At 41.1% G+C, this 7,738-nt stretch overlaps 1 long non-coding RNA gene across 1 annotated transcript; it reads right to left on the reverse strand.

Moving 5' to 3' along the window:
* Positions 1 to 1,816: 1,816 nt before the first annotated feature.
* Positions 1,817 to 3,610, reverse strand: LOC144454321 (uncharacterized). The gene is made up of 2 exons (XR_013482703.1): positions 2,969 to 3,610; positions 1,817 to 1,912 (listed from the first exon to the last, which is right to left on the reverse strand). It is a non-coding gene; the product is annotated as an uncharacterized LOC144454321 (long non-coding RNA).
* Positions 3,611 to 7,738: the final 4,128 nt, after the last annotated feature.

Raw genomic sequence — 7,738 nt, forward strand, 5'->3', positions numbered from 1 at the left:
ATAGCTCTTCCAAACACTTTATAAAGTACATTCCCCAAGAAATGTTTGATTACTGATTATTAACTGGAGTTAATATCATTGACCATTGACAAGCTCTCTGTTGCCTCTCTTTGGTCATCGCCTGTATTTGCTTTGTTGCGGTAATTGTGTGTATTTGGGACTCTGCTCTCCTCACTCTGCATCAGCTCATTCAAGTCTTCCCATGTTTCTCTGCATCCTTGTAGTCATCACTCCTTAAGAAGCAGTAAAATTCCATTATATTCATATACAATAATTTGTTTAATCATTCTGCAATCTGGGCACATGTTTTGTTTCCAGTGTTTTTGTCAACACAGAATAATGTTGCTAAGAACATTTTTGTATGTGTGAATCTTTTCTTTCTCTAACAAAATCATCCTTGGAATATAGTCCCAGTTGTGGGATTTCTTAATAAAAGTGTATGGATGATTTAGTAACTTTATTTTGCATAATTCCAAGTTATTTTCCAGAGCAGTTGAACCAGTTCACAGTTCTGCCGTTAGAATTACTGAGCCTGTCTTCACAAAATTCTTCCAACAATAAGTTTTCCCACTTTCAGCATCTTCGTTAGTTCTCCAGTTGAAGGGAAGGGATACCTCAGGGATATTTTAATTTGCATTTTAATATTTTCAGGGGCTTGGGGGGGGAGGCTATTAACATTTTTGATCATTTGTCCATCGGGAAATGTCTTAATTTTATAAATTAATGTTAATTCTGTATGAATTTTGGATCTTATACTTTTGTCAGAGATAGTTCATATAAAGATTCTTTCCAGTCTCCATTTTTTTCTCCTGATGCTTATTACATTAATTTCTATTTTTGCTATAGCTTTCAAATTTTATATAATTAGGATTACCTATTTTGTTTATTATGATCTTTTCTACCTATTGTCTGGTCATAAACTTTTCTCTATAAAATTATGAAAGACATAATTTTCCGTTCTCCTCTACTTTCGTATGGAGTAATATTTTCTATTTAAATCATTTACCCTCTATTTTGTGGCATAAGATAGAAGCTGCTGATACAAACCCATATTTTGCCAAACTGCTTTCCAGTTTTCCCGGAAGTTCTTGTGACCAAGAATTTGTATATTTAATTTTGTGGAACTCAAAAGGTGGCACAGCATAGTGGAAAGAGAATCAAAATCAGGAAGACTTCACTTAATTTCTCAGCCTTGCAACATAGAAGACACTTAATATATGTTAACTGACAATGCCCAGTATTGGCAAAGGGATAGTCTCTATGCCAATGAAATGACTGGTCTGCCTCCTCCCTTTCCCAAAATAAAACCTACTATGTAAATTTGTTTCTAAGGTTTGCTTATCTAGTCCAATCCACTGACCCATTTTTCTATTTTTTCACCCAATCCCAGGTAGTTTTGATAATGACTAATTTGGAGAACAGTTTGAGATCTGGTAGCACCGAGCTCCTTCTTCCTTTTTTTTAAAATTTTATCCCTCAATACCCTTGACCTTTGAGTCCTCCAAGTTTAATGTTATCCTTTTGTCTAAGTTTACAAAACACTTCTTTGTTAATGTTGTGCTTTAGTCTTTTTGCCCCTATTATATCCTTTTATGGGACTGTGAGTTCCATGAGTCAAGTTAACAAGCCAACAAGCATTTATTAAGTGTCTACTGTGTGCCAGATGCTGTGCTAAGCTCTGGGGATACATTCTCTAAACTTTCTGAAAGGTTCCCCCATAAATAACACAGTGTTCAACATAGTGAAAGCTTAATGAATGGGGATGGTCTTTACTGGCATCAGAAAAGGACAAAAAATTTTAGGAACATACAAGAAGTCCATTACATTCATAAAGTACAGTTTATTCAGCCATTCTCTGATCAATAGGCTCCCATTTTGTTTCCAGTTGGGAAAAGGGAATCCAGAAGAACTTCTGCAACAATAATAATAATAATGGCATTTATATAGCACTTTAATGTTTACAAAACACTTTATAAATATTCTCATTGCTCCTCACATTAACCCTGTGAGATAGGTGCTATTATGATCCCCTTAGCAGACAGAGGTTAAATAATTTGTCCAGGATCACACAGCTTGTGAGTGTCCCGAAGGCTGATTTGAACTCAGTTCTTCCTGACTCTGGGTCCAGCGTTCTATCCACTGGAACAGCTGCCTAAATTCAGAAACGTCACAGATTCAGGGTTTGGACAGTTACAAGGAGACCCGAGCACCCTGCTTCCTTAGCAACTGGGGAAACTGAAAGAAATATCTCTGATCTTGGACATAAATGGGTAGAGGAGGGTGGTTTAGTAAGAAAGAACAGTGACCCAGAGGGACCCTATATGGGCTGACCTGGAAGTAAAACACAGAAAGCCCAGAAGAAATTGCATAACATTTTAAGCTTAACAAAAATGGACTTTAAGTTAGAAGTTCAATTCTAGACTGTGTTAACTATGGATATATCACTTCACCCCTCAGTTTCTTCATTTGTAAAAAAGTAGATTGGCCTCAATGGCCTTTCAAAGGTCCCTCTATGATTCTGGGCCTGGGAACTGAGCCTGTGATTAGACCATTCTTCATAAAATCTGTATTCCTGTGCTCTGTGGCAAAATGTTGGGTGCCCTTTAAACCGCTGACCGTGCCCTACTGTCGCGGACAGTTTTGGAGAAGGACTTGTTGCTGTTGTTTGGTGGTGTCCAACTCTTTGTGAGCCCATTTGAGGTTTTCTTGGCAAAGATACTGGAGTGATTTGCCATTTCCTTCTCCAGTTCATTTTACAGATGAGGAAACTGAGGCAAAAAGGGTTAAGTGACCTGCCCAGAGTGACACAGCTAATAAACCACACAGTCTGAAGCTGAATTTGAACTCAGGTCTTCCTGACTCCAGGCCCAGCATTCTATCCACTATTGAAAAATAAAATAATAAAATAAAAAGGGAAAGGCTATGTATTCTGATTCCTTTGGGCAAAGAAAGACCTCTCCAATCTTACCTTTGCCCTGGATGTTACCCATGCTACAAGGGAAGCCATCGAGGAAGCGCTCTGTTTCTGGGTGAGTTTCAGTCTCATTTTCATCACAGATGCTCATGTAAGTGGTCGCTGTGCTCACTGAGGAGTTCACCGCGGGCAGCTGCTGACTCTAGGTCCCTTAATTACTCCCTTCTAAGTTTCTCCAATACTCCAGACCCCCCACTAGGAGGTTTGCAAGGGCACCTGCTATGGCCATTTGCCTCAAACTGTACAATGCCATCTGGTAGATCTCGGGGGTCTCTTCTTCATACAAGAAGTCCCAGTTCTCCTGACGTCCTCGTGTCCTCAGAGCTTCTGAAAGGTCGCACTTTTGGTCTTGATAACTTCCTTTAGACTGAGGCCTGCCCGGGAAATTGAATGGAAATATGTCTGCTGAGCCTCTCGCAGGACTTGTTTCTTTGTTAGCTAGGTGTCATTCTAAGAAACCGAGGGAAATGTTGCCCTTTTCTGTTTCAGCTGCAAGAAAACATCCCCTCTCCTCATCTTCTTTGGATTTTTCTTTCTCCCCCACCCCCATCGGCAGAACGAAGGAGTTAGAACAGATGATGCCTCAAGTCCCTTCCAACTCTAATCCCTTGAGCCTTTCATGTGGAAGGAGTCCACTTATTTCAACAACTTGGACCACAGCTCAGAGGACCTCCCGCTGCCTCAGTCTCCTTCCCCTCACTCTACCCACCGCTTATCAAGGGCTGAGTTTTGTATCCATCCCAAACCCTACTATACTATTTTGCCCACTGTGAATGCCAGTGCTAATTAGCCACCTTGTGCTGACCACATGAAGGGTTTTAAAGCCTCCTCCTACCAAGAAATAAGGGGGAAGGGAGGAGGAAGAGGAAGATAAAATTAATAGGATCACAGAGCTGGAAGATACCCTAGAAAACATCTACTTCAGAGGTTCTTAATCTTTTTTGTGTCTTAGACTCCCTTAACAATTTGGTGAAGCCTATAGAACTTTCTCAGAATAATGTTTTTAAATGTATGAGATAAAATACAGAAGAATACAGAAGATGCAAGTTATATTGAAATAGTTTCCAAGGTTAAAAAAAACCCACCAAAATCATGGACTAAGAACCTGGTTAAGAACCCTTGATCTAGTCTAAACCTGTTATTTTGCAGGTGAAGAAACTGAGGCCATGAGTAGGAAGTGACTTTATTTTCCTCTCTTTCATTTGATCAGCCTTTTCTGAACACCCCTCAGCATATCTCCCTTTCCTGTTTCTCATCTCCTAATACTGTTGCTTCTCTTTTTCCCATTTTCTTCTCATTCCCATTTCTTTCACTCCCTGCATCTCTGTAATCATATATTTTCTCTTCCTCCAGCAACTCAAACAGTTTGGAATTCATCTTGGCAACTGAATTTCCTCCCTCTTAGACAGGTTTTTTTTAAAATAAGCACAATGAATGCATCCAATTGAGAAAGAAAAGTCTCAGACCCCAGGCCTTAGTTTTCCCCTAACAAGGCCCCTTCCAACTTAGCTCCAGGAAAAGCGTCTCCGGGAGCTCAAGCCAGGAGAGGCCCTGCCTAGGGCCTGAGCTCATAAAGCCCAGGTGTGCTAGAGCCCCGCATCTCTGTCAGTCTCAGAACATGAGCCTCCCTCAGTAACAGTCAAAGAGCTGTGTGCTCCCTGCCAAGAAATCGGAAAGTCATGCAGAGGGCCAATGAGAGCAGGCGTCAGATTTCTGCGTTGAGACACTGTCTGACACTGCACATGTACAATTTCACTGTGGGTAACCACAGGCTTATCAGGGTTCAAAATCTCATCAAGAAATTCAGCCTGATCATTTTCCATTTTTCTTTCTTATGAGACTGACTCTCACTCTCACTCTCTCTCTCTCTCTCTCTCTCTCTCTCTCTCTCTCTCTCTCTCTCTCTCTCGCTTTCTTTCTCTCTCTTTCCCCTCCCCCTTTTCTCTCTCCTCCTTTTTCTCTTTCTCTTTTCATCTTTCTCTCTCTTCCTCTTCCCCTCTTTTTCTCTCCCTCTCTCTTTCTCTTTGTCTCTCTCTCCCTTTCTCTCCCTTCCTCCCTCTTGTCCCTCCTCTCTCTCCCTCTCTGTTCCTCACTTTCTATTTTTCTATCTCTTCCTCTTCTCCTCTTTCTCTCTCTCCCTCTCCTCCCATCCTCTCTCCCTCTTTCTCTCTATTCACTTTTTTCTCTTTCCTTTTCTCTTTTCCCTTTCCCTCTCTCCCTCTCTCTCCTCCCCTCTTCTCTCTCTCTCTTCCCACCTTTCTCTCTCTCTCCCCTTCTCCCTCCCTCTCTCTCACCCCTCTATGTCTCTCCTTTCTCCCTCTCACCATCTCTCTCTCTTTCTGTCTTTCTCTCCTCTGTCTCCTTTTTTGTCTCTTCCTCTTTCTCCTGACTATCTCTCCCCTCTGACATTTTCCTCTTTCTCTGTCTCTCTCTGTCTCTCTCTCTGTCTGTCTCTGTCTTTGTCTCTCTCTGTTTCTCTGTCTCTCTCTCTGACTCTGCTATTTATACACATAATGGCTCCTTCCACTCTCTCATTCTTTTTCTCTTCTGAGTTTCTAGGCTTTCTCCCCACCCCAGCTTGTGCCTGTTTCTCCCCCTCTTTCCCCACGGTGCTTTCTCTTTCTCCCTGATTTTTTTAGAGTTTCTTGCTCTCCTTTCTTCCTTGGAGGCTTTTCATTCTGACTCTGTCTCCTTCCCCTTCTCTTTGCACCTTTCTGATCTGTTTCTTTTGACACGGGTCCCAGGCCTCCTGCCAAGTTTCAGATCCATTAGTGAGGTGCCTTGCTGACTGAGGCACGAATCAGGACTGATCCGGGAGCAATTAGCAGCTGCTCGCACCTCATCTGGAAGGCATTAGCCAGAGCTGGGAGTAGAAGGGGAGAAACAAGAGGGCTCGATATCCATGCCAAACAGAATAAATCTCCTGTTTCTGAAACATTAAAGGATCCCAATCCAGCAGACATATTACTGAAGATAATGGGGATACAAATAGAAATAGAATAATGCCCTGTAGGATGCAAGGTTAAGGAGGCCTATTAGCTTGCCCTGGGTTTCCTCCAAAGTGTGATTTAGGTGTACAAATACCAGCCAGAAAATGTAGTATCTTTGTCTCTTGTGTACATCCCAAGGTGTACAGTGGCAATTCAATGCAGTTCAATTCAATAGATATTTGTTTAATGTCACTGTGTGCAGAGGCAATATGGTATAGTATACCATATCCAGAAGACCTAGGTTCAAGTTCTTACCTCTGATGCATACTGATAGTGACACCCTGGATTAAGTCACTTAATCTCCTAGTGATTTTAGGCAACTCACAAAGGTATGTTCACCAGCATTGGTAGGAGGAATTCCCTCATCTGGAGAGTCCACAGGTCCAGTCCCTGAACCGCATTTCTTCCGTGTACTTAGCACTGTGATTGGTGCTGGGAGAAACACAAAGCTGGTGGAACTTACAGTGTATAATAGGGAAATCTCCCTGTCTGTCTGTCTCTGTGGGTGTATGCATGTCTTTCTGTCTCTCTCTCTCATACACACATACACACACACACACCCCTTTATAAGAAAAGTGCAAAAAAAATAATTAGAAGGTTTGGGGGACAAGAAAGATCAAAGAAGACTTCGTGGAAGACAGCATTTGAGTTGGCCATCAAAGGAATTCAGCAAGAGAAGATCTGGGGCAGAGAAAGTAGAAGACTGAAATTTGTCTTGAGCAGATACAAATATATTTCCTGATGGAGAAAATAAACCAAATAGCAAATCTTCAATGCAAACATGTTTACAGAATAATAAAAATGTATGTGTTTAAAAAGTCCTAAGGTCTAAAGCTATGTTCCCACATCAATTGCAAACCAGGTTATTGTTATTGTTGTTGTTGTTGTTATAACACTATTAGTAGGAGTAGTAGAATAATTATTGTTATTGAGTCATATCTGACTCTTTGTGCCCTATGGACCATACTGTTCATGGGGTTTTCTTGACAAAGTTACTGGAGTGGCTTACCATTTCCTTCTCCAGCTCATTTTACAGATGAGGAAACTTGAGACAAACAGGGTTAAGTGACTTGCCAGGGTCACTCAGCTAGTAACTGTCTGAGTCTGGATTTGAACTCATGTCTTCCTGACTCCAGGCCCAGTAAGCCACCTGGCTGCCTCCAGAATAATTATTAGTAAGGAATATTTATTCCACATATCTGTATCCCCAACGCCTGGCACAGAGTAGATACTTCAAGTGGACAGTGTTGGATTTGTAGTCAGGAAGACCCACATTCAAATCCTGCCTCTGGCATGTTAGCTGTATGACCCTGAGAGCACTTGATGTCTCTCCACTCAATTTCCTTATTTGTAAAATGAGAGCAATAATAGCACCTACCCTTCAGGGCTGTTTTGAAGACCAAATCAGATAATATATATAAAATACTTTGCAAACCTTTAAGCATTATATAAATGCTAGCTGTTGTTATTCTTATGAAATTAAAGGCGCAAAAGCAGTCCTGTTAGTTGTAGAACCCATGACGGCCTTAGTGTAGTAGCAGCAATGTTATAAGAAATTCATCTTATTTTTATTAAATACATTAAAATTCTTTCGTTATTTTGGACTTGAAAAACACTAGCAAATATGAATGTTGCTATATACAAAGAAAGAACAGAGAAAGAGGATTGTGCATAAACTCACTAATCTCCATTACACCTTCATCCCACACATGTCCTGCTTGTCTCTTATTTCCCTTTGAAGCTCCTTCTGAATAACTCCGTTTTAAGGTCTGCA

This window comes from Phascolarctos cinereus, unplaced genomic scaffold (assembly GCF_003287225.1).
Source record: "Phascolarctos cinereus isolate Bilbo 61053 unplaced genomic scaffold, phaCin_HiC Scaffold_726;HRSCAF=1367, whole genome shotgun sequence".
Lineage (NCBI taxonomy): Eukaryota > Metazoa > Chordata > Mammalia > Diprotodontia > Phascolarctidae > Phascolarctos > Phascolarctos cinereus.